We start from the raw sequence: 27,996 nt of genomic DNA, 5'->3' as shown, positions 1-27,996 counted from the left end.
AAGAGTACCATGCCATCCGTCCTCACGATGCCTGCTTGATCTCATTTTTTTATCGATTTGCACGGCAATTTTGCTTTAATTGGGTTCATGTGTGTTTCCGAGATCTCAATTTCACAGTATAGAATGTCGAGATAAAGGATTCGCTTATAGTGAAATTAAGAGACAATACTCCGCATTTATCAGATACTGTATTAAGCATTTATTCGTGTCACTAAGAGCACACTGACACAAATGTCAGACTGCTATGTTTTCAACGTACATGTTATCTATAGGTAAACATTTTGTCACTTGTATTCGTATTCTCAGGGTAACCACTCTAAAGCGGAACCACATTTTTGGAAGGCAGAAGACTTCCGGAGCGCCCATCAATTGATAAAGGGAAGGACACGCAATCCAAAGTCTTTCCTTGATCTGTGACCGTGAGGGTGACGATAAATTTGCCATCCTGAAAGTGAACATCAAAAAGAAAATCAGACACTTGGTGGAGCTTAATTTTAGGTACGGCTAGAAACGTTGTAAACTGGGGCACTGTCCTTGAGAAATTCCTGCGCTAAAACTACTCTTAAGTACACATTTCATCAAACTCTGACATTGGACATATTTTTATTTGAGTATGTTATCCCAAGGCAAAAAAAAAGAAACTTGTGAGCGAAAGGTTTTGAGAATTGCGCCACATATAGAATGGTCTAGTAACGAAAAATTTTGATACACTAGTTAGGTCGCCATGGTCGGCCTCGGAGCGAGTTTGCCAGCTTTGCTGGCGCATTGCACAAGCGCTGCCTTTCTCGCTGCCCTTTGAAGAGACAAGTAAGCACCTTTAATCTCGTATTATCACTTTAGAACTGAATGCAATACGCTCAGCACACTCTCAAAACTTTGGTGTTAAATGTGTAGCAGGGTTTGTGGCAAGAAGTGTCAGGGTTTGTCATGATGTAAAAGAAATAGCACGTGCGTGCCATCGTTGTGATATATTCCAGTAGTGCGTTTGTTAATGGACATAAACAAATGTAAGCCGTTCATAAAGGTACCGGCTTAGTTAACGTTTTAAGTGTTGCAAATGTATTACTGAGATTTTCAGAAAGAATTTCGAATGCGAGGGGAACTGATAAATATAAGAAAATCGCTGGCAATCGCCGACGGCTATTAAAGCGCCATCACACAATACGCGATGACATATGCAGAGGCCCACGTTTCAAACAATGCGAAGAAAAAATATATTGATCTCGAAGTGAAATTTGTACGCCAATTAAGCAACAGTAAATGCGGAATGTTATTTTAATTTGGAACTAAAAGAGAGATCATTTTATGGTGTACTCATTCGAACTAATTTCAGAGATACCCTTTACCTGTAAAAAACTAAAATTGCCCTCACAAATGAAATCAAACAACATGGGAAAATGAACACGTTTCGTCCTTGATACTACATGGTATAGCAAAACATCAAAGGGGCAGATACTTCTTCAGCTGCGGTTGGTTTAATCATTCTTACGAAAGAGGTAAAGCTTTATTGTGTCGTTTATGGGGTCCAGTGGTGGCGGGGGACGGGAGACTAACCCCCAGTCCCCCCTTCCTCAGACGGCGGCCAGTCCTTGCTTTCTGGCTGTGCCTTCGGCCGTCCGGGCAGCCCCGCGCTGCTTCTCTGGGTCCAAGCTGAGCAACAAAATCTCCCATTGCTCGGCCGTAGTTATGATGCGTGAAGTGTTAGTGCGGTAGGTGTTGGTGGTTCAGGCTTGGGGGCATTGCTAGATAATGTGATCGAAGTCAGCGCGGGCCTCGCACGCTTTGCAGAGTGGAGAGCATGCATCGGGGTAAATGCGGTTGTATAGCACGGGTTTCGGGGAAGTTCGCGTCTGAAGTAGTCGCCAAGTGGTGGATTGAGAGTTATTCAGGGTTTTGTGTGCTGGGGTGGGGAGGGGGGTAGCATTTTCTGCGGTAGTGGAGGAGTATTTCTCTAATCGTGACCATTCGCTCCCGCGCATGACCGCGATGCAGAACACAGGGCTGGTCAGGATTGGAAGTGTCAGGAGAACGATGATACACCCGGTGTGCGAGAGCTCGGGCGGCATCGTGGAGGCCTTACATCTGTCCGTGCAAAGGGAGGCTGAACTTTCATGTCGCAATGAATTCATGCGAAATTAATGTGCACCATTTGATATAATATTGTTTTTCAGTTAGTTGTATTATGATGAAGTTTGTAAAAGCTTTTAGAAGTAATGTTTCCCTTGTAGTCTCCAGTGATGGCGGATCAAGACTCATTTTAATAGCTGAAATGCTTTAATTGGAAGAGTGTTTTTGGTGATGAACCTAACCGATACATGTAAGGCTTCCAATTCGTATATTACATATCATTGGTGAGGGTTCAATATATTTAAGCATGTTTTAAGTGTGTTCGTATGTCACGCGTTAAGGCAAGAAGTTTGGTGCCTTAGTTAGCACGGTGGATTCTCTGATGAGTGAGAATGAATATCCTGCACGTGCTGTTGAAAATGAAGTCAACACGTCGATGTCATGATAAGCTAATAGTAGCCTGAACATCGAAGTACAGGAAATGTTCTACTGCCTCTACGGTATCAGAATTGTGTCTTTTTTTAGTGTTTCATGTGAGCGTGAGCATATTAGCTACCCCATTGATGAATCTCATTAACTTTGTTTTTGATGCATTCATTTGCATCTGCCACTACAAGAACCATTAAAGAAGTATATCCAGGTCATAATGTAACGTGAAGTATTCACTAATATCAGTTATGGGGCGTTGATACGTCAGACGATGGTCATAACGTCAGAACTTAGGCGATATATTACTCAATCATAGATAACGCACTGTCTTGTCAAAAAATTACATAATAAATTCGTAAAATATGATGCAGTTGTCTTCAATTGGGCGTTTACCAATAGACAGAATCAGACCTCCTTTTTGAGAACAATATCATTTCAGTTAACCTAATTCCTGAAGCCAATCCAAAAAATACGAGGTGAGTTAGTCGAGAGTGCCAGCTTGCTACGTGAAAAGTATGTTTGGAAAAGCGACAGCTCCTTTCAGTATTTATCTCTCAACCATCAGATCAGAGTGATGCCACAAATTTCACTGTACTTATTGCGTAAATGAATTCTTGTGCAGCAAAGCCCGCGAGAGCTTTCATCAGCCACGTGATCGAAAAATACAGGTGAACCTAACATTTTTAGTTTATGTATGGAAGACACGGGTATGAAGATTCCACTCACCCCAATGCATTCCTTGGCTAAGTTCATATCAGGAAGATAGATGGACAGACGTGGAGAATATGTGCCTTCTTCAATAGGACACTTGTTGTTCCATTCAGCCGTCACCTGTTTCTCATACTCCGTGTCACCACCACAAAGCTTCAGTTGTCTATTATTCAGAGAAGTGGGGATAAACACGCAACATTGACAGCAGGAAGCCTAAGCTTCTTTGTAAGAAATGGCAATATCTCTTTGATAAAGGTAGCCGCAATTTCTACAACGACGCAAGAAACTTTTTATTTGATCACAACGTAATTTCGACAAATTGTGCAGTTTGAAAGCAGCGACACATATACACTGCACGTTTTGTATATGCCTCCTCTTAGACAGCTGTTGCAGTCAGGAATCTCTGAATATTATCGCGTTCCACTCTTAAAGGCGAAGCTTTAGCGTTCTCCAAACTTTTTGTTCAGCCAAATTTTGTCGCAAATCTTCTTAATCGACACCATTGCTAGCAGCTTGTCACGGAGGTCAGACGATATGAAATATCGATTTCTCTCACCCCGTTGCTTCACCGCATCTGCAATTGTCCTGTGGCGCCAGTGTCTGTGGTGCTGGACTGATAATCTAAATCTCCTAGGCTCGGAACGCTCTCACAGCTTTGGTTTTCTGCTAAATGTCTAACTTTTTTTAATGACATATCTCATTTTTGACGTTTACCGCTGCAGTGACAGTACGCCTACATGCCGGAAAAATATTTCCTACTCCCGCAGACTTCAGCGTCCACCCAGATCGTCAGAAGCTCTAGCGGAAAAACTTGCTGGTTTCATGTGAGCTTGTGGCACCAGATAATCACGTCCGATGTGCCGGTTCCGTCAATGTTTTGCATGTTTCATGCATATGGCAACACTTATGCAGTGATCAACGGCTAATGCTAGTGTGAAGGAACTGAGACAAGTGGATTGTGAAATTACCTAAGTGACAGGCTGGTATGGGAAAAACGGGCTATATAAATAAGGATGTAGGCACAAAAACGTTCGTGCGTTTTATTAGCATACTACGCCTACAATAAAAGTACAGGGCACGCACGTTCGCACTTGCGTTATTTCGGATAATTTTATAAGCATGTTTCTACGGCTTATAAAGGTACCGAAACACTGCTAAGTGGCAACTGACATGTCTTCATGCAGATGTCGAAGGCTTGCGAAGTAGAGAAAAAATTGTGCCACTACAGAGGTGCGCGAAAATGCGCCCAATACTGCTGTGTAAACCAATTACATTTGTTAAAATACCTTGGCTCAAGCCCTGCACGCCTGCATGAGCTGGTAACCTCAAAACGTAGTAAGTGGTGACCAAAACTACGGAATAAAGTAGGTTTCTATTTGCCGATATTGAAAGCATGATTCAGTATTTGACATTGTGGCTATGGTGCCTGCTCAGCACTCGTACGATTACTGTTGCACGGATATAATAATAACGGGAGGACAAAATTTTGGATGCCATGTATTAAGTCTTACATAAACGGATGCTTGGTGATTCTTTAAAATTCCGTCTTTTTTTCTTTAAAAGCGCTGTGCAGACAGAGCACAGAGAGCGGAAACGCTTCCTTGTGTGACCGTCATTTGATAGGGTGACGCTTGCGTCTATGTTCCATTCTCAGTGTGTTCCCTCATAAAAATTTATACTACTCTGCGTGCAGTCCAAAAGATATTTGTGTTGTCTGCATACGGTTCACCGGCATTTTTAAATGAAGTCCAGAGTCCCTGTACGACCCTTGTAAGGATTTATAACGTCACACATCTCGTTGAAGAATGTCGGTGCTTTCGGTCAGTACTACTTCTGAACAGAGCGACAGAGATGTCCTAGTGAAGCGTGTTTCTTTACTGTCTGTAGATATTGTACAGCTAAGCAAGCGGAATATTCTGAAGGACAGCAAAGCAGTCTACTATTCGTCTATAGGTATTATATATAAAATTATATGGTACTGAGCGCGAGCAGATGCAACTAAAGTAGGATACCGCGGCTGTGAAAGAGGCGAATCAGAACAAGACAGAAGGCAGAGGTCAAACATGGCGACCAAGTGACCAAATCGCCTCACAATATTTAAAGCCGGTGATTCACACTCAGTTACGAGCTACTGTCGCATCGGTCACCGGGCAAAAAGCAATGCTATTGCAAACTCACTCTGGGATAATCAGGTGAACGCATTGCACGAGCCTTCCGTCAGGTTCAGCGAAAGAAATTTCCAGTATGGGATTGTCGCCAAAGGCCTCCTTTACTTGAGCTTTGACGACAAATTGCGCTGTCTTCCCGAGTTCTGCGTCGGTGATTTTGACATCCTGTATCACTAAGAGAGAGTCTTCCGAGCCTGAAATCACGTAGAAGAAAAAAATTATGGTCAAATTTGCTTCCAGCCGACAGAAGTCGCCGTTTTGACCATAAGGTGATAAAATTGATTGTGACAGCAAATTAGTAGCCTTTACGGCAGTATAAACTTGTAAACATTCGCTTACTAACTAAATTTACAGGCATGGGTGTCCCGCGCGTAGAAGCAAACAAACACATGTCAATCGATGATCGCGGACACTCACTGTCAAAACGCTGCCGCGAGGAAGCGCGGCAGCAGCGGCGAGCGAACAGGCCCTCGTGCTGCCTTTCACGTCAAAGCGAAGTGAGCGGCGAGAACACAGTGCCCGCGAAACCATCAGCACTCTGCACGCTCTGCTACGGCCACACCTTTGTTACAGCCACCTCTACGCAAAGCCATGCGGCGGAGATCATTGCGCAATGTAGCGCGCCAGCCATACACCAACGCAATCGCCGCCTATGTTCATGACACGTGCCCAGCTAGGTCGCACCACTCCACTACCTCTTCCTTACAAGCACTCTCACTCCCACGGAACCTGCCTTTTCAATGCCCGTAAACGGTAGCACCAGGCAGCGATCAAGGAGAGAAACGCCTCGAGGAGGATGAGCAGAAGACAACGCGGTTTGGCCACGTTTTTTACGTGACTAGTCCGGGCAGTGCCACCATCTGCCGTGCAGACACAGGCTTTTGTTTACCTCTTTCGCTTGTACGATAGTCAAGAACAATAGTAGGCGCATGTGCGGTGTTTTCCTCTATATAAACCGAACTTTCTACGACGAGGTAAGTCTTTTTTTTTCAGGCAAAATGCATTGAGAAAGACTGCGTGGTCAGGCTATTTATGGGCATGGTCGCGACCACATCGATGAAGGGGATTAGCGAAATTACAAAAAGTGGCGGCAGGCACTTCAGCAAAAAATCCCCACGCGAGCACACCGTACGAATGGCTAACCAGCGAAGCTGAAATCTGCGGCCCCGGTGTGTATCACTTGGTTATTCCCGAAGGTTAAATAAACAACAGCTTATCAGGCTGCTGTATATGCTGCCTTCGCTCGGCTGCACGAGCCTGTTCTTGTGCTCGGGCTGCAGCATCGGCACGGCGCAGACGTGCTAGTTCCCGGTTCTGCTCGCGGTGTTGCTGATCGAAAGCTACCTGTTCCTCAGGAGTACGTATGACGCATAGCCTACCCATTTCGGCGCCGGAGAGAAACTGCTGCGCGCGCTCGGCTGCCACGGAGAGTGACGACGTCACTACTGACGCAGCCAATCGCAAACCTTTCCTGTTTGTTTTCGCGCATGCGCATGAGGCTGCACCAAAGCAGTTTTAAGCCTACAGGAGAGAGACCGATGGACGGAGGAATCGGGTAGCAATATACAACTTCGCTGTAAAAAAGCACTAACTGGACAGATAATACAAAAATAAGCACTCATGTGTATATGCTAGGTCTACACTTCCTTTAGGTTTTTGTTCTCTTTTTTATTTTTAGCGCACCAGTCGTTGGATTCTCCGCACTTATTCGACTTTTATGCGCTACAATATGAAGAACGCGCTCAAGTTGACACGGCATATGAAACGCGGCATAAATGAGGCTGAGAATCATGTTTTCCTAGTAACCTTGCAAGAAGTCGAAGCACTATGCCAAAAACGCAATATTTGTTCCAGTACACTTCGGTATACTTATAATATCATTCGCATCGCACCTCCGTTGCAACGCATTTGCCCAAAGAGGAAATCTGCGAAAATGAAGTATGCGAGATACTGATAGTTCAGATAATGAAGATTACTACTAAGGTAGCCGAATGATTTTCCTTCCCTGCGTATGTAATGTTCATAGAGTCGAGCAGATTTAGGTGTCTGAAGGAGTGCTTTATTCTTTAAAAAAACGCCACAAATACCTGAGCGGTAAAATGGTATCATTTGTCGCACATTACAGCTGAGAGTTTCTTCCTCCCTTTTTTTTCCTTTTCGAGTCGCAATACTTCAGACAGGGCATGTACTTGGGCTTTTTCCGTCCCTCCCCTTAATGTACGAGAGGAAGAAGCTATATAACGCCACAGAAAATGCATTAGCATGGATGTAATCTGCACATATTCAAATTTCGTTAGCTACATAATCGCAGTTCCGCTTTTATGCTGTTCAATACGTCCCGTAGCAAAAGTGACATGGTGCCACAAAGGTGACACAACGTGCTATATACAACACGTTTCTGTGGCATGCGCATCGCTCCCAATTCTTCTCCGGACAGCCATCATGCTTTACTACACGTGTTATCTGTAGGGTACGAGCACCGCGAATCGTTCTCGCGCCTTGGAATCAGCTCTACCTTTTCGGATTCCTTGAGTGAAAGGTTTGAGATGCGCAACAATATTAAGAGAGCCATTACTTCTGCAGTGATTTACGATGGGCTATATGTGCGCTTCTACTAAAGCGCACTAATTGCACAGACAATGCACAAATAACTTCTTGTTCTTCTTGTTGGGTTCCTCGTGTACATTTGACATGAAAACAAATTCCTGGCTCTCCCGTAAATGAGAGTTGATGTAAGCATGAAATGGCAACCGGAAAAGCAAATTTGTTGGAGATGATACTAGACAAAATATTACAATGGGGGTAGCGCATGTTAGCGACGGCACACCGCATTCTACGCCACCACACCACGTCATACTGTGCAATGGTCAATATGAACGCTGCCCAATTAGAATAAAGAAACAGGCTGAAGGCAGCACGACAGGCAGCAAAAGACGCCAGGACGACAGTACGCACTGCCCAGCTAGAAGTGCCTCAAGAAGGCACCACGCAGCGTGGCACCATCTCTCGAAGCGACGCAAAGCTTACGCCGCGGAACTCACAGACCGCTGGCGTTCAAAAAAGCACAGTGCCAAAAAATGACAATGAAGTGTATGATATGCCTCTGTATCTCCCTTTTGATCGTCGCTATTGGAAATTATAAATAAAACTCAGCGTACTAGCAGTTACAGCTTGAGTGCTATTGAGAAAAAAATTAGGAGGAACTTGGAAGCAGCATTTTTCAACTCGTTTGCGCAGCAACTAGCGTACGTAATGCAGTCCTGTACAAATACTGAGCGCTAGAGAGCGCATTTTCCCAAGTTTTGACTCGTTTGCCGGATGATCTCGTTTTGTCCTCACAACTTGCCCGGGTGTTCTCGTTCGAGTGCCCCGATGATGGTTCGACTCTGACTTTTGGCTCAAAGTCACTTGAAGCTCGCTCACAACGGGAGCTAAAATCATTTCATGGTTCAAAACAGGTGACAGCCTAGAAGTGAATAAAATTTCTTTATGGAAATGTATAAATTTTTTTTGCCATTGAAATTAGTAAAACGTCGTTCAAATGTAATCACCTGGAATCCCCTGACAGTGATTACATTTCAATAAAAAATTTGGCAATTCAGTTGACAACACCTTCAATTTCAATCTCGGAAGTAGTTCGAAACAAGAACAAACTAGGATCATAAGGGCCTCAGCTTCACACTGCGTTACATTCGGATTTTGGACGGATCCTTCCACGGCACCAGGTTGAGAAGGGCCAGAAAGCCGAAGCAGGTGATCGCCAGAGTCGTCATCGTTCTCCAAGGTTTCGAGAATGCCGAATGGCAGCTGAGGTTTCCTTTTTATACACTGGTTCTGTGCCTTTCAAAGCATAGATAGCACTGTTGGAAGTCAGAAACCCTTATCACAAGCTGCATTTCCTGCCAATGTTTATCCCCATACTAAAGTTCATAGTACTTCCACTCTTAAGCCGATAACCGAACGTGGAATGCACTTCTCTCTGATGCAGCTGGATAGTTCAGGCATAACTGCCGTTTCGGCCTGCAACATTACTAGAGTATTGACCTGCAAATGTTGTTAACTGTTATACGATATTCAGAAAACCAATACACTGCATCAACAGACAACGTTACTCTTGACTACAAATCCTGCTAGAGCAGGAATATTTAACTAAATCGAATGCCAATGTCCGAGAAGAATGACCCTGGAGTACCGAATAGTTTTCTCATTTCTAGGAAATCTGAATGTCGAGCTACTATGCTCGAGGTCGCGCAATCGAATCCCTGCCACGGCAGCCGTATTTTGATAGACGTGAATTGCAAAAATAGCTCTGTACCGGGCATTGGGTGCACGTGAAGAAACACCAGGTAGACTAAATTATTCCCTGGCCTGCCACTACAGTGTGCTTCATAATCATATTGAGGTTTCGGCACGTAAAACACCGTAATATTTTTAAAGTGTGGAAATAAATATTGTAGGGGTTTCATTCGAAAAGTAACACAATATTTATTTCTATCATTTGCACGGCCGTTTTTAACTGGATATCAGGACAACTGAGGATTTCGTAATGTGGTGAAAACGGTGAATCATGTGTGCACGAACACAGTGAAACTGACATGGCATAGAAACCATACGTCACTTGACGCACGTGGTGCGCTTTGTTCATTGCAGCAAAGTATAATCATGCAGCAACGAGCATCGTTTTAAGGAGAGGTAAAGATTCCCTAAATAATAAGTTGTTTTGCCCAAATAAAGAAAACAAATTGTAAGCTACACATTGATGAGGAATTCTTATATAATGATTGGAAAGTACTGATAAAAAGTCAGCCACTTCATGGGTTCGTGCGGGAACTACGCCTCAGCAATCGCGGCCCAGCACGACTATAAAGGTTCCTGAGCAGCGAAAGCATTCGAGCGTCACTACTTGTCATATTTCTCCCAGTAGAATCCTACGTATGCTAGTTCGCATGCCTTATATTCGAATAGCATAAATCAATATTCAGCAATTCCGAAGAGAAAAATGTTTACCAAATACGAATTGAATAGCGAATACTATTCAATTCGTATTCAACATTTCGGGTAATCGCACTCGCCTCCCGATTGACCGCGCGAGGCTCATCACGAAACCTTCATTATCTTCCAATAACACTTTTGAGGTTATGTGCGATCACGGGCACTATTATATCCATACACTTATAGTTTATAGTATACACTATGCCTCGAGTTTTAGAAAGCCATATTGTTAGACCGCTTGAACTAGCGTTGTGAGTTCAGTATATGAGTGTGTACCGACAGCTTTTCACGACTGCCCAGCAGAATCGCCTCCCTCCCAACGTTACTTGGCTTCCTTCGAAGTAAAAGAGGCAGTTGCCTAACCTTTGTATTTTCTCGACTGGATTGAGATTTGGTTCCCCGCTCGGTGTAGATATGGGTTCGTTTATTGAGTGCAATAACTCCGGTAGCAACAGGAGTTCATTATTGCCGCCATCAACATCAAGCTAACGAGCACATAAAATCGTTGTCGTCGAGTTATTTCGATTCGAGACAGTTTTCTGGCAGAATATAGGTAGAGATGATTTCGTATTTCTCTGCAGCATTGCGCAAGAGTAATATATTTAAGAGCTAGAGCAAGGAGCCAAAGCTTTCACCTTAATTTGTTCCGTGAGCACTTGAGGAGCATGAAATTATTTGATGCTACTTGTTGAGCTTTTTTGAGAAGGCTACCTTACGAAGTGCCATGAATCCGCCCTCTTTATCAGACACCAGTAGCGCTAAGTTACTTTTCTTCAAAAACTTAACGGTGTCCCAAACCTGAACACTGGCATTAGTATGCAGTCACCTAGACATAAGACAGTCAACGTCGTCTGAATGAACTCTTCGTTCATCATTACTCTGTTTGTCTCACTACTGGTGTCTCATAAAGAGGGCTGATTCGTGGTGCTTCCTGCGGTAGTCTTCGCGGAAACAGCTCAACAAGCAATATCAAAGAATTTCCTCCCCGTCAAGTGCTCATAGAAAGAAATAAAGAAGAAAGCTTTGACTCTATGGGATGAGATGAACTTGGAAAGGCTCAACAAGACTACAGCTGGTGCAAAAAGGGTTCTCCTGGATATATTTTTCTCCATAAAAACACACAGTGAGGGGATGCCAATTAGGCTGACTAGAACTGAAAAATATTCATGGCAAGGCACCTTCTCCACATTCTTGCACATGCAACTCAAGTTGCTTCAAATGCATGACCCTTACCTTTCTGTACCCGATTCAGAGAGTGTTTTAAATTTTCTTTTCAAGTATGAGTACCCTCTGCAGCTGTTATACCCCTTTTCTACTGATGCAGTAATTTTTTATTATATTCTGCAAAGCCAACATTTCTGTACTGTCCGTGAAAACACCAATGACTTTGGTATTGAGGCCTTTCAACGTTGCACTGGTTTGAACAGTGCACTGGCTTGAGCATTGGTTGGTTGAGCATAACTTTAGGAGACAGAAAGAGAGCGGTTTGCATCAGAGAGCAAACGGGTATAAACGATATTCTAGTAGACATTAAGAGAAAAGAATGGCACTGGGCAAGTCATGTAATGCTCAGATTAGATAACCGTTGGACCATTAGGGTGACAGAATAGGTAACAAGAGAAGCGCAGCAGAGGAAGGCAGAAGACTAGGTGGTGCTACGAAATTAAGAAATTTGCGGGTGCTAGTTGGAATCGGCTGGTGGAGTACAAGGGTAATTGGAGATCGCAGAGAGAGGCCTTCGTCTTGCATTGGAAAGAAATATGTTGACCTGTACTCTGCAGTAGTAGTTTTAATCACACCATGGTCCTTTAGAAGGATGAGATTTGTACTGGATCATATATTGCTCCTTCTTTAAGTGTTGTGTTATACTTTTGTGACAAACGTATTTTTACATGCCTTGACACAGCATGCGCAGCTAAGGCTTCACGAATTTTGAGATATGTTTATGATTACTAAGTTGTCCTAAAGGGTATGCGGTCGGACCATTCTGAACAGCTTGTGAACCAAGTGCTTGGTGGTTTTGATTCCTCTGGCAAAAGGCTGAAATTCACATCTGAGTTACCTGAAGAGGGGGACCTTCAGTTGCTCCATCTCCCTATCATTTTACATGACAGTCAGGTGTGCTATTGGTACAATGGAAAGTTCAAAAATGAGTGCTTAGCCATGATTCGGCCCATTCTAAGATTGTGAAAAGGCTTATTGCAAGAAAACTACACTCACACTACTCTCAAAAAATCGTCTGACCATGAGATTGCATGCAACCTTCAGCTCCAAATGATACACCTTCACAATGCTGGCTTTCTTGCAGAATTGTAGGCTTGTGTAGCAGGAACCCCAATTAGAGGTGAATTGAGGGTGCCTGACGGTGCCGCATTGAACGGGAAAAAAGGCGCAGTCTGTGGTTGTGCCGTACAATCATTACTTGACACAGAACCTCAAGAAGGTGGCCGGGAAATGCGGCATCCTGCTGATTTTCTCAGCGCCTGGTAAGCATGCTGGCATGAACAGTGTCGTGAATGGTGCTGCCGAGGCAGGCTGTGCAACAAAGCACACTACATGCTTCGAGCTATGCAGAGTGGGTGTTGTGTACAAGATCCCAATTTCATGTGGAAAATGTTATGTCGGCCAGATCTGCCCAATGCTTCAATGAAAGATTGAGAGGACATCGCGCCGCTGTTTAGTCATTGGCTGAGGGTGGACATTTGGAAGGTCACGGCAGGCGGTGCTCGTGCAAGCCTCACTTTAGGACACCCGCGTCCTGCCCGATTTTGCGAAGCAAGCTAGAAAAATTTTTGAGACCTTGTGCATTACCACCGCAACTGATAAATGCGTGATCACTGCTTGCCTGGCCTTACATGACAAGAAAAAAGCATATGTCGAGCGACACTGGAATTCTCTCGTGTGACAACTTCACCTTTTGAATTTTTGGTAGGTTTCTGTGCAATATGTGCGTTGGTGTTTTTTGCATTAAACCCTTCCGTTGATATCTAGCGCACTTCCAGTCTGTGTCTCTTTGTGTTCGCGTGCTTTGCGCTTGTCATGATGTTCAAGTTCAGTTATCCCCAACTAGAGCAACTGCTGCACTGATCAGAATTGCACACTAGCCCACTTCATAAAAAGCCATAGGAGTGGTACTATAGTGAGCGGAAGTGACATAAAAAGAATGTTCTGACTCAATACATTTCAAGTTTATCATCACTAACTGACAAGTAACTAAGAAAGTTGGTGTGTGTTCATCTTAACTTTTGAGTGCGAGACAAGTGACAGACAGAAGACCACAGGACAGAAAACCTATGAATTGAATGTTTATTTTGACGCAAGCGTTAAAGATAATATTTACACTACGTGTGCACTTTTACTGCAGAAGCGTTCCTTAAGAAAAAGGAAACAAGTTGCAATACAAATTTACGAAAGCCTAATATACAGTACTTGTACGAAAATAGAAATAACCAAGGAGTGGTTGCTTTCCATGTGATATAGAGGGTAGTCGTTTTTTTCATGCAATCATAATCAGCGCGGGCGGACACATGTCCCCCTTATTTTAAGTGGTGTGCCTCAGTGATTTTATTGACCAATCAGTTGCCATAAATGAAAAAAAGACTTACAACCTAAATCTCGCAAGCCTCACCAGTCGTGTAAATGCATCGTGAAGTGCAACGAGCATACTTGTCCCTTGAGTGAATAATGGGGTTCTCCTGGCCACATGATGATGCGCCAGCCTGTCTTCCTCATGTACATTTGACCAAATATACACATGACCGAAGAAATAGACTACACTACCAATGACGGACATAAGGGAAATTTGGTGGTACCTTAGAGCAAATCTCCCTTGCCTGGGTGCTTTTCTCAATTCGCTTGGGGACTGCTATGCACACATTTCAAGCGAACAATAAAGTAGGCAGCAAATGCAGGATAGTCTCCAAGTGAGTTGAAGAAATAGAGCAGGCAAGCGAGGTTTCCTTGGTTAAAGATACCGCCAAATTCATCTAGTTTGTGTCAGAGGCAGTGTGCCATATTTCTACCACGTGTGGTCAATGGCACGCAGAGCATAATGGCCAGTACTTACATATGCAGCAAAGAAATCACCCTATTTCAGTGAGAGGACCAGTATGTTCGTCCGACTAGGTCGTGCATTTCCGTGGTAGGGCTTCAGGACGGATTAAAATCGTTCATGTGATTTTACCCATAGTGAAAATTTGGCAAGAGAAATCAGTGAGGCATACCACATAAATAAATAACTGCCCATTAGCATGCTCATTATCAATGCATGAAAAAATGATTCCTTTCTAGATCACAAAGAAAAGAAGTTAGCATGTGCCTATTTCCATTTTTTACGCAGATACTGTTCATCCTGATTTTTAGCCTTTCTATTAGAGCTCACATTTTCCTTCTGAAAGAACCTATGCACAATATAAGCACACATCTAGTGTTATTATGCTTATTTGTTCTATCAAAATAGTCCTTAAGAGGAAGCTTTAGCTCGGGTTCTCCTATCTAAATACATGTAAAAGCAGAATTTGTTTTTCTCGGCAACCACTGCACCAAATTTGACGAGGTTTGTTGCATTTAAAAGAAAAATTTAAAATCTAGTGACTGTTTGTTTCGAACTTTTGAGTTAGGGCGTAAATTGTGTATTAAGAATGAGCAAAATCAGAAATTTTCACAGACGAAACTATCAAGTTTACAACTCTGTAACTCAACAACAAAAAATAATAATGCAATTCCGCGATTTGCATCTAATAGTACATGTAAAGCGGACAAAATTGGTATGTTACACATGAATATAAAAATTTAGTAATAACGAAATACAGCTTTTGCAGAACTCTTGTAAACAACGTAACAAATTCAGGTAAGATGTAAAATGACATACCGAATTTGTCCGCTTCAAATTTTCTAATGGATGCCGTTTACAGAACCGCGGTATCTGTTCTCGACGCAGAGCTATCAATTTGTAAACTTGGTGCTTCCATTTTTTCAAACTTTCGATTATTTGAAAATCTTTTTAACAACATTCAAGCCATAAATCGAAATTCCGCTTCCAACAATCACTAAAATTTAACTTCCTCTCTCAAATATAACAAATTTCATCATAATCGGTCCAGGGGTGATCTCAGAAAAACGTTTTTTCGGTTTACAAGTATTTGAATAGGCCGCGTCGGAGTTGGGCCCGAGCTAAAGCTTCCTCTTAAAACTTGTTAGGTTGTCAGGTCTCCCTTCACGCCCTGTGTAAATTTTGTCCTCGAAACTAATATTAACTTAGCGGCAAACTCCAAACAACACGACAAATTTCACCTAGTGGATACACATGGTTCTCAGAAACCACAAATATGGCGACAGGTGTCTGTTAGCATACTTTAGCAATAGTGGGTGCAGGCTAGCTGTGGCACTGCTGAAATACTTCAGCTGTCGCATTGCTACAATGCTTAAGACACCACAGAACTATAAGTGCAGAACAAAGGCAAATTCGTCAGCCACAAGTCACAACAAAGTCACAAGAGAGGTTGTTTCATGTAGCTCTAACACAAGCTAATATGTGGAAAGTACATGTAAAATCATATTTAGCTATAAATACTTGCATACACAACATAAAACCACGAGTTGCAGTGCATATGATGCTTGTTCTAGACGTTAGTATATTTGCAAAAAATACTTTTAGGATTGCATGTACTCCTTTCAATTCATTTGCGCAGTAACGTCTGATTAATAGCGCTATAATTCAGGTTCGCTGGTGGAACACATTCTCACCTGAACAGCATCAAGCAGAATAAATACAAGGCTGCCAACTGCGTGGACCAAATGCATGGAAAGGGACCCAAAGTAGTGGAATTAACTCTTGACAGCTGTAGAATTAGAGCTATTTGGTTCATTGTCACTCTTAAAATTGCACTTGTTCCATATGTTCTGCGTGGTTCTGTTGAAATAAAATTCATTTGATGAGGAACATCGCAATAACCAGCAAACCGCATAGAAAGATCGAGCAGACCATTTCGCACGATGTGCGAAAATGCGGGCTTCTTTAATATTAGGGCATCAATAGATTGCATTGCCCACCAGTTAACTATGTGCTCCATGCTATACAGACAGAAAGTGAAAAATAATACAAATAGTCACAGACTCCCAACTGCTACAATGCCGACTTGAATGAATGGGGATAGCTTAAGAAGAAGTTAAATAAAGTAGGTAGAAAAAAGCAAGCTTATTAGAAAATTCCTCGCTACTGTAGTTACTACAGCACAGTGAATACTCGTATTCATGTATCAATACCAGAAATTCAAGCTCCTCAAATCTTCAAATTCTCGCTAGTGGCAGTTATTCTGGGGATAGTAGAGAAATAATTGTGAAATTAACGCAGAACCTTGGCATAGTTGGTGTCGATGCAGCTCCATTGACATTGTTACTACCGCGAACAAGGCTAAAGCAAATGAGGTGGGACAAGACAGGGCGGCAGACTTCAGCTGACAAGTATGCATGCATAGGTAGCGTCGATGACTTTCTTGATCTGGGGGGAGTGGCTTGACTCAATTGAAACAGTGATCCTATTTGGGAAATGGATGATTCAAAGTACATCATGAACCTGCCATTATCACTGTGTCACTACTATCCCATAAGCCACCTATTATTTTCTCGCTGTCGTTACATTCACCCATTAGCCTCCCACTATGTATCCAACAATTCACCCAGTACACCTAATATTCACCCAGCATGCACACCATTCACCCACCATTTGCACAAGTCACCCAATATGTATCCTACAATCCACCTACACACACACACAGTTCCGCCCAGCACATTCATCATTCACCAACCATTTACACAGGTTACCCAGTATGTATCCCACCGTCCACACAGCACACCCACCATTCACTCAGCGCGCCCACCATTCAGACAAGTTACCCAGTACGTGTCTCACCAATACATCCCACCATCCACCACTGCACCCATTATCCACCCAGTATACCCACGATGAATCCCATCATACTCAGCACATTTTCAATCATGCCCAGCATAAAATACATAATGGACCATGCTGGGATTTTCAGTAGAGAATTTTATCGTGCTGCGGTTTACCCCTGATTTTATTCATACGCTAACAAAGAAGCTTCAGCCAATTCGTCAACACATGATGAAAGCAAACAGCACGAAAGGAAATGGACTAGAAAGAAATACATTAAACCATAGTTATGGTTACAACCGAGGTTTATTGCTCTAACCTGCAGTGTATGCCTACAGACTGCAACGGCAGCAATAAAATCGACACATAAAGAGCACAAATATAAAACAAAATTAACTATGGCAGGTCACAGGCGTTCATCCTGTGTCTGAAGAGGAGTTTGTTTTCCGATAAAGATGCGGACGGGGCCCCAAAACTAATGAAAGCTGAATTTGATTAGGTCGTCCGCAAAGTAATTGTTTTTTAAGTTTCCCAGTTAGTGCACGATTAGCTTAATTTAACCAGGATTCTTTTGACTGGTTAGTGTGCAAGGCTCCCCATTTCTCGGTAATGCTTGATAAGCTCTAGTGTCCCACGTAAGCATTATTCTATTTCACAACATAAAGTCTAGTTTATTGCATCAGTAGATATGTTGGCCTACCCGTTTAGAGAAATATGTTTGTAGTCATTCCGCACTCTATGAACTGTTTAAAGGTGAAGTCGAGAATCCGTGCTTTTCCGATGCCCTCAAAAGTTATTATGCTCGCCATGTGTAGTTTAGCTTTATGGAGCTGGCTGCGAGTACGTGAAAACTCCTCGAAGCATTCAGAATACTTAAACTTTAGTGACGAACATCTGATGGTGGCAGCCTTCAGCAACATTCAGGTGCTGAAAATCTTAGCTTGAGCTCTTCACATTTATCACACTAAGTGCTTCGTAAAACTATATTGTGCTCTTTCACTACAACTTTTCGTCGAATTTCCCAACTATTGCTTAATGTAAAGTTGTTAAGCGGGACGTATAATGTCAAAAGCCAAAACCAAGCCAAAGCCAAAGTTCGCAGGCAGCGGCGTAGCTCCGAACAGAGCCATATAGCATAGGCCAGAAAAATGACCTGCGCACACGCTCGTACGTACGGGAGACACCCAAATGACCAGCGGTGGGCACATCGTGTAACTGCGAGAGAATGGTCGAGCGCAGTGAGGAGACAGGAGCAGAACTGGGTATGTGAGAGACACCCTGAAGCTGGGACCAAAATTTTCTGTTGAACCTCAACTATCTCCTCCTGAACTCTTAACCTTGCACTTACCACTCAATTCCACAGTTATTAAAAGAGCTTCCTGCGCAGGAGATAGTTTCAGGAGATCAATGTGAAAGTCGACCCCAAGAATTAAATTGAACATGTCGCTTACGTAGCTGAAGACGTGGTCTAGAAATTCAGTAAAGGTATTTATGTCGGCAATAAGGAGTCAGTACACTATGGAATAAATATAATTGCGTGATAACAAAGTTAAACATCCAACTTCGTTGCTTATAAGCGAAAATTCCGAAAGAACTTCACAGTTGATCATATCTTTAACCAAGATAGCAAGCCCACCACCCATCCTACGGGATCGATTTACAAAGAAGCTCTGATATGCATCCGGTTTGTAAATTTCTTCGCCACATGTTTACCATGTTTCAGTCAGCATGATAGCGTTGAAGTGGAAACTAAACTCTACTAGAAAACTCGTAACTCATCTTCTTCGTGTCTAGCCGAACAAATGTTAAGGCGTAGGCAAGAAAACATACATCGGAGTTGATTTTAATTATGTTGCTGACATCTCGCGGTGACACATTTATCATTCGAGATAGACTGCTCAGGCTCGCGCAAACCGGAACAGTTTACACAATCTGTTCTACGTCATGCGCGCTACGGATGTGCAAGACAGGAGATTTTTCCTATTTTCCCGCATAGACCTTGATACTACGTGGCCAAGCAAAGCGCCAGTTCGTCGCATTTTTTGCGCGTTTGCCATTCCGTGCAACTGTTTTATAGCAGAGCAAAGGTACTCGTTGATGAACACAGGTTTGCTAGACTTATGGCCAAAGTCACGCGTCGAAAGTTTCAACTTTCTTGCCTTCTCGAGCACAGCGTCATGCTTAGGTCGACATTTGAACTGGACAATGTTAGGGGAAACGTTGGAGTTTTCCGCTGGAACACAGTGACAGACGTCAATATCTGACTCCGAAATGGGCTCACCAACAAGTCTGCCAATCTCACTCAGGGTGTCAGGAATGCTTTCACCCTGAGTGAAAGGCAAACCCTGCACCTCGAGGTTACAATTTCTGAAGTACCGCTCGGAGGCAGCGATGCGTTACTCAAGCTTCAACGCTTGCTTTTGAAAGGCTTCGCAGTCCAAAAGAAGCTTCTCTTCATTTTGATTGATTTGTTTTCTTGCACAAGATCGTCCCGTTCCTTCTTTATTATATCAAATTCGAAGTTCAATTCGAAGCTTGACTTAGGTTCGCGGATTTCTTTGCGTAATTCACGCTCCAACCTTGCTTTAAAGTCATTCATTTCTTTTCTTAGCTCCCCCTGGAACCGAGCAGCATCTGCCATGGTACAACACATGTAAATGGTTAGGAGAAAAAAAAATGCTAAGAACCTGGCAGCAGTCAAGGCAGCGTGAACAGAAATATTTTGGGTTGAAAGAGATACTGTACGAAGAAAATGCCAACCTGCAAAGATAGCGGGTGCAGCGAATACGTCGATTGTCCGTGCTGCCTCCGCTGTGCCAAGTGGCCGTAGTCCTGGAGCACCAGCGGCTTTAAGCTTGCTTCCCCTGGCGGATGTGATGCCCGTAACTCACTTGCGCTGTCACCGCGGTTCCTTTCCTGCAGCAACAGCAGCAGCAGCCGCTTGACGAAATAGTCGCCTCGCCAGGGAAGCTACCAAGGCAGCTGCAAAGACAGCAGATGCAGCGATTGCGTCAATTGCCCGTGCTTCCTCCGCTGTGCCAAGTTGTCTCTGGCAATGAGATCAGCGCAAAATCGGGTTCAGCAAGTGTGACTCTTCATTGGCATTATTGGCACAACCTCCATGCTGAGTAGAGCACGTAATTTATGGTTAAAGGGCTAAGTGACCAAACGCATGCCTGCGTAACTTGCATCGGTGCTTTATTTTGAGTGTCATGCTTCGATGGCAAAAAGAAAAAAAGAGACATTTATGGTTGGAACTAGCACTCTAAAAGTCATTTTGACTGTCTCTAATTTGACACTTTCGGAACTACAGGCACCATTCTGCTTCAACTTGCCGCTCCACACATTTTGCAAGTATGCTTGCAGGCATAATAAAGAGCACTTTGAAGAAACGAAACTCTCTTTGAAGTGTACTTACTAATCTTGTTTTCTGACATTGCTTGAAGCTTTAGCCAACAAAAAGTAAATTTTGAAAAAATTCTAGTTTCAAGCTTGACACACTGACCTAATGTGTGACAATATTGTACCTGCCAGTTTTAAGATATTGTTGTAAAATTTCCTATATTAAGAACTTCTGTACAATTTCTGTAATAACAATTATTCTATATTTGATTTCACAGTTTAAAGCACAATTAATTTCATATGTATACCATGTGTCCCACACAACGTGTGCCGAAGGTTAGAAAAAGTGCCACATAGCTGTACAGAACCAAGGTAATGTTTGCTGTTGCTTGTAACACGTAATTTTTTTGTAAGTTGCCTAATTACTTCATTGAATAGTTATTAAACCTATGAATTATTCAAAGCAAAAGTGTCAATGCGGAAATTGTTGACCATCCTGAAAAATTTACAATCCAGCGTTCTGCTGCAAGTACCTACTACCTAATAAAATTTTTATCCAAGCCTCAAAAAAGGCCTGCGAAACACGAAAGTGCCATGCAAATTGGAAAAATTTGTATTTATTTTGAGTGAGATGTATTGAAGTTATCATATTGATGCATTGAGGTCATTATTATTTTATCATATTCATTCATTTAGTCGTTTAGTACTTAGGTCAGCTGATTTGTGCTGCACAGTGGGTGGCCTAAAATAATTTGGGTCCGAAGGAATCACCATTTTCTAATGGTGATTAACCACTCAATGCCACACGCTTATACCGACACGTACGACCTAACACAGTTATTGCTTTACACGCTTGTACAACGAGCTCCTCGGACTTTACACTGGGTGAAAGGTTTGGCGTCGAAGTTCCAGCGTCGATGTAGTCGTTCACTGACCAGCGCTTCTTCTTTGTTGCAAACTGCCAAAATGATTACCGAAATCAGTCATGCGCCATATATCTAGGCAACCTATGGCAGCAGTTCACAAAATACATAGTAATCATCAGTTGTAAATGAAAAAGTCTCGGTGTTCGCCCCCGACTCTATAGCTTGCCAGCAGACCTACAGAGCGGTTCTACAACAACCCGCACAGACCCGTACCTTCCCGGCCTCCTGACGGTCTGGCTGTGCCCACAATTTCACCGGCCTGTTGATTTCCCAAAGACCACCAATGTCGCTTGCACTTCATTGTAAAACGTGAATGTCCTCGACACGCGCCGTCTCACTGAGTGAATCCTCAACGACACATAGGCACTTTTCCAACCTAGACCTCCCATCACCGACCCGCTTTATGTTTATTGGATATCACCGGTCACGGTTCTGGTGCATGTCGTATGAAGAAATTAGGTATTTATGTTATATGGTTTCTCCTAAAGCCAGACGTAAAGTACTCGCACAATGAAACGCGATATTCTTAAGGCCCAACCACAAGGAGAGAGAGAGAGAGAGAAACTTTATTGTAATTGTAAAAATTTGAAGGAGGGGTGGTTGGAGCCTCTCAGTCCAGGGCCCCACTGGCCTCTGCCGCCTGCCTGACCTGGCTAATTAAGGACTTTTGTCCTGCCAGGTCGGAGCGGGCGAGCTGTGCCTCCCACTGCTCCATTCTGTTACTGGTATTTGGCCTATGAGGGCGCTTAGTGCACTCCCTGGTTATATGTATTAGGGTAGGTATGCCACCGTACCAAAGACAGTTGACCCTATAACGAGTGGGATACATGGCGTTTAGCAATTTTAAATGGGGGAAGAAATCTCCGACGGTCTTCGGCGTTTTGCGCCCACCGGCGGCGCAACGGCGGTCGGCGGCATCGAGAACGACAGACCGCCGGCTCACGCTCGCTCGGCGCTGCATCGCAGAACACCTGCATGACTGCACCTATATAAACTTAGAGATGGGACACTGCACCTTCCACAGTGCGACGGAAATGAGAGTAGCGGTGGCGTTGTGAACTAAACTATGCAACCGAGAGATGACGCTGGCAAAATCAATGCTAATATTATCATCGTTACGCAATGAGCAATATGGCCACTACGGTAGCTATGGTAGCGGCTGGTGGGGTTCCTTGCGGTGCTCACTCGCTGGTTTTGTGCGTTTTGCTACCGCTTTCGGAGCGGTGTTCGTGTGTACGATGCTCTAAAATGACTACCGATACCTTTATTAGATCACCAGGTGACATTTTGACGAGTTCAACTGGAGACCGGCGCGGCGGAACACGTTAAGAATCGCTGAAAGGCGGTCTAGATGCGTGTCAAATGTGGGTGAATAAACGATGACGTCGTCCAGATAGCACAAACAGGTGGACCACTTGAACCCCTGAAGCAAAGAGTCCATCATTCGTTCGAAGGTGGCGGGCGCGTTACAGAGGCCGGAAGGCATGACCTTGAACTGATAAAGGCCGTCAGGGGTAAGAAATGCAGTCTTCTCTCTGTCCATGTCGTCGATGGAAGCCTGCCAGTATCCGTACCGTAAGTCGATAGAAGAAAAATAAGTGGCACCGTAGAGGCAGTCTAGAGCGTCATCAATACGTGGCAAAGGGTACACGTACTTTTTCGTGATTTTGTTCAGGTGGCGATAATCTAATAAAAAACGCCACGTCCCATCCTTCTTTTTGACAAGTACGACGGGAGAAGCCCAGGGACTACAGGAAGGCTCGATAATTCATTCATTCATTCATTCTTTATTTACATCATATTTTACAAAATACGAAAGCCTTACTGGACCCATAGCCATTGGCTAGTCTCGGGTCCATAGTGAACTTAGGCTATAAAACGCAACACGCGAGCACACAAAAGCAGCAGACATATTACATAATAGTAATATAAACATAGATAACTCAGACACGAATGTAAATATAACTCAGCGTTCTTTTATCCTCAACGCGCGCGAGCAACAAAACAGACATAATACTTAACAATGACAATGACATTCACAACTCGAGCAATTGATATGTACAACTTAGACAGGAATCTAAATTTAAAGTAGGTTCGTTTTATCGACAGTAATTTTCAAAAAAGTATTTTCTCACAGCAGACCTAAAGTTACGGGCTTCTTTTATATGTATTGGCAAAGAATTCCAAATAAGTACGCCGTTAAATTCCACGAGCCTTTTCCCGTACTGATTTTGACATGGGGGCAAATTAAAACACTGATTACTTGCAGCTCTTGTATTTCGTAAAGGGATTTTAAACAAGGTAATTGGAAGTGGATTATTGTTTTCGATAATACTATGAATTACCTCAGCAATTTTCAATTCATACAATGCCTGCACTGGCAACACATGCAATGAGCTGTACAAGTACATACTGGATTGTGTACACTTAGATGAGGTAATAATTCTTAATGCGCGTTTTTGCAGATTGAATACTGGCTCAAGGTAAGTTTGAAAGGTGTTTCCCCATGAGTCAATAGAATACGATATGTGGCTCTGAATGAAGGAGAAGTACAGAATGCGAAGGACAGGATATCCGAAACATTCACGAGCCTTAAGAAGAATGTAACATCCGTAAGCTAGCTTAGAACAAAGGTGTTTAATGTGAGTTTTCCAGTGCATGTCTGAATCAAAGAAAATGCCTAAATATTTGTAGGAGACAACTTGTTGTAGTTTAATGCCACGTAATGATATGTCCAGTATTTCAGTATTGAGCTTTTTCTTCCTGGAATGAAAAACTGTATACTTAGTCTTAGTAAGATTAAGGGTCAGTTCATTGGACGTGAACCACTTAAAAACATTATCTAATTCTGCATTTATTTTATCCTGTATATCGGACAGACTGTCTCCAGTAAATAGAAGAGCGGTGTCGTCAGCATACATCAAAGCCTGTGAATGCCTAAGCGTTGCAGGGAAATCATTTATGTAAAGTGAGAAAAGCATGGGCCCGAGAACGGAACCCCGTGGCACACCAGTTAGTACAGTTTGTAATGTAGACGTATAGTTTATAAGTATTACTTGCTGTTTGCGGTTACTAAGGTAGCTTCGAAGCAGGTTCAGGATTTTGCCCCTAAACCCTAGATTGTTAATCTTGTTCAGTAGTATCTGATGGTCAACTGTATCGAAGGCCTTTTTTATGTCGAGATGGACAACGACCGCAATTTTATTCTGCTGCAGAGCCGTATTAAGTAGGTGCGTCAGGGTGAAAACAGCGGAGGAAGTTGATTTCTGAGGTCTGAAACCGTGTTGGTGTGGGCTCAGTATATTGTATTTCGATACGAATTTGTTTATGTGCACAGCGAGTATCTTTTCAAACACTGTGTTGACCACGCTAGTAATAGAAATCGGCCGATAACTTGATGGACTAGAGTGATCTCCGTCCTTATAAATCGGAATTACTTTTGCGATTTTTAATTCTGAGGGATATGTTTCGGAATCAAGGGAATGATTAAATAGGTGAAGGAGGGGACCCGCTAATATGTCAATGTTGTCCTTAATTAGCTTAACAGGTATTTGGTCAAGCCCAGCAGCCTTAGTTCTTAGCCCATTAACAACTGTTATTATTTCATCCACAGTGATATCTTCAATTACCATAGTATTCACCACTGATTTGATAGGCTGCGTACATTCGGTGACTTGAGGAAGCTGGCTTGCTAGTTGCGGTCCAATATTTACAAAATACTCGTTAGATTCATCAACTGTTTCCTGGTTAAGTACATCAGGCAACATACGCTGCCCTGAACGAAGCCCTACTGCACCTGTTACAATATTCCAAATTTTACCTGAGTTGCCCTGCGCATTAATGATGAGAGAAGAGTGGTATTCTTGTTTTCTTTTACGCATTAGAGACACCTACAGGTTCCTGAAACGCTTAAACTCGCTTAGATAATAATTGTTGGTTTTAGTACGTTTCCACTTTTCATGCCATTTTTCTTTCTCTTTTAGTATGCGTAGGATGTCGCGAGTCATCCATGGGCATATAGGTGCAACATATCGACCAGAGAACTTGTGTGTGGTGCTCTGCAAGACGGCACTCTGGACAACTGTAAAGAAGTTTGTATATTCTTTGTTTATGTCTGTATCATAGGTGTCCAAGAAGTTTACTTGCCGCAGGTTCTCGCGAACTAATTGATAGTCAATCTTTTTCTGCCGTTCATGACCAGATATGTTCGCAGATATCTTTCCTTCGATTTTGACAGCTAAAAATATGGGCATGTGATCGGCTATTGGATCTAGGTAAGTTCCACCCCATCTGTTACATGGGATGTTCGTAAGGGCATGATCTATTAAAGTGCTTGAACTGCCTGTGATACGCGTTGGCTCTGTTATAAGATTGCATATGTTATATGACTGTAGAAGTAAGGTGTAATTGTTAGTTTCTCCAGACACATCTATATTAAAGTCTCCTACAATTACAACACGGTTACTTTTTTTAGAGGTTAAGATTTCTATAATTGATTCAAGTTTCTCAATAAAAACTGAAACAGCAGAACTGGGAGGCCGGTACACCACACCGACCGTTGTACCACACTCAATTTTGATAAAAAGTGCCTCAATGGTAGGGTCACTGATAGTAAGGGCAGAAAGGACTTCAAAATCAATACTTTCTTTTATAAAGAAGGCAACACCACCTCCTCGTGCCCTTGAAACTCTTGGCAGAGAGGAAAGTTTGTAGCCTGGTATAAATCGTGATTCATTATCTTTGAGCCAGGTTTCCGTAATAGCGATCAAGTCAAAAAGAAATGTGTGCTTTGATAGGTAGGCACTCAGTAAGTTCAGATTTTTTTGGATACTGCGCACATTGCAATGAAAAACTGAGAACACATCTTGGTGTTTTATTAATTGATCTACTTGATCCCAACTAAATGTCATTATAAAACAGAAAGACAACGAGAAGATATGCACAAGGAAAAAAGAAACTATACAATTTGAGCCAGGTCGCTATCACTTTCAATTCTCAAAACAGTTGAGGTTTCTGTCTTCCTCATGAAGATCTTTCCTTGCGAAACCCAGGCAAACTTCCATTTTTTTTCTAAGCGCAGTTGACGTGCTTTGCTCAATAGTACTTTGTTCTCAATACAGAGATGCTCATTAACATAAACCGGATTGCATTCTTCGAAGCCAAGCATTCTTGTGGTAAGCCTTGCCTTTCTAGCTGCAGAGAAGAACTTATCCCGCACAGCACGAGTGGAAAAGCGCAACACAACATTAGGTCTATCCTTGTCCTTTGAACGGACGCGGTGCACAACGTCAATGTCGTCTTCGGAAACATCGACACCCACGGATGCTGCCATCTTTTCCACTGACTTGCGCAGATTCTCATCAGGCACCACTGGTATGCCTTTTATTTCTACGTTCTGGCTCCTGCTGTATTGCTTGAGCTCGATAATTTCTTTCTTAGCTTCCAATAGTGCCTTCTGCATCTGCTTAATTTCATACTGGCATTGAGAATTCTGTGTTTTGACTTCGGTCACCTCGCGGCGGAGCCCCGCGACATCCTTCTTGAACTGCTCAAAATTCTCATTCATGAAACCCATGGCCCCTCGTATTCCCTCTAGTTCAGAATGGATATCAGTGTTTGATGTTCGCACGGCTGCAATTTCATTCGTCATGTCAGTTGCGAACTTGTCAAGCTTCCCTAGTACCTCGCCTAACACTTTCACAACCTCTTTTAAGCTATTCGGTTGCTTTTCACCAAAAGCCGTGAGAACGTTCCCGAGAGTACCCGTGTTAGCCATAATTCACAGAACAGAGAGCACCAGGGAAACGAGAGTGTCCCGGCAAACACAAATTTGGCGACAAGCAGGCAATAAGCAATACACTCGTTGCAGCAACAGCGACGGCACGGCGTAATATTTCCACAAATAGGAACAGAATTACCACCAACCTGCGAAAGGTAGATCAAGTTGGTTATGACGCGTCTGTACGCCGCCGCTGCTGCTGCCAAAGTGAATGCGGCACACAGGAATGCCGCCCCCTCGATGAAGCCGATAATCCCAGGAGTAGTCTCCGGTCAGCGAAAACAGATGGCAGCAGGCGTGAGTCCCGCTGCACCTGAAGTACTGGCCTTTCTTCAGGATTGGTAATGCACGAAAGCAGATATGTTCCGGAGCCCTTACAATATGCTGGCAGCGAGCTTGTCCTGCTCCTGCGAAAGGTAGATCAAGTTGGTTATGACGCGTCTGTACGCCGCCGCTGCTGCTGCCAATGTCCTTTGCAAGCATCTTTTTGACTTCCTATTGGATAACAGCTCGTTCTGACGCAGAAACACGATATGGACGTCGGTGAATAGGGTTCGCATCGCCAGTGTTTATGCGATGGGTCACGACGGACGTTTGACCCAGCACCTCCACCAAATTAATGTTACGTGTAGCTGACGTATGAGTCTATTTACAATATATTTACACGTAGACAAACGGTGGCAATTATGG

The 27,996-nt window shown here is 43.2% G+C and overlaps 1 long non-coding RNA gene across 2 annotated transcripts; it reads right to left on the bottom strand.

The window, feature by feature from the left end:
- Positions 1-15: 15 nt before the first annotated feature.
- Positions 16-27,770, bottom strand: LOC139051013 (uncharacterized). Of its 2 annotated transcripts, XR_011509192.1 has the most exons (6): positions 27,685-27,749; positions 27,453-27,632; positions 20,020-20,241; positions 5,386-5,569; positions 3,223-3,370; positions 16-445 (listed from the first exon to the last, which is right to left on the bottom strand). It is a non-coding gene; the product is annotated as an uncharacterized lncRNA (long non-coding RNA). The 2 variants fall into 2 exon arrangements; XR_011509191.1 differs by having other exon boundaries at positions 154-445; positions 27,453-27,770.
- Positions 27,771-27,996: the final 226 nt, after the last annotated feature.

This window comes from Dermacentor albipictus, chromosome 10, assembly GCF_038994185.2.
Source record: "Dermacentor albipictus isolate Rhodes 1998 colony chromosome 10, USDA_Dalb.pri_finalv2, whole genome shotgun sequence".
Classification (NCBI taxonomy): Eukaryota; Metazoa; Arthropoda; class Arachnida; order Ixodida; family Ixodidae; genus Dermacentor; species Dermacentor albipictus.
The sequence above is the reverse complement of the archived record's forward strand: the minus strand, read 5'-3'. Positions and strand labels throughout refer to the sequence as shown.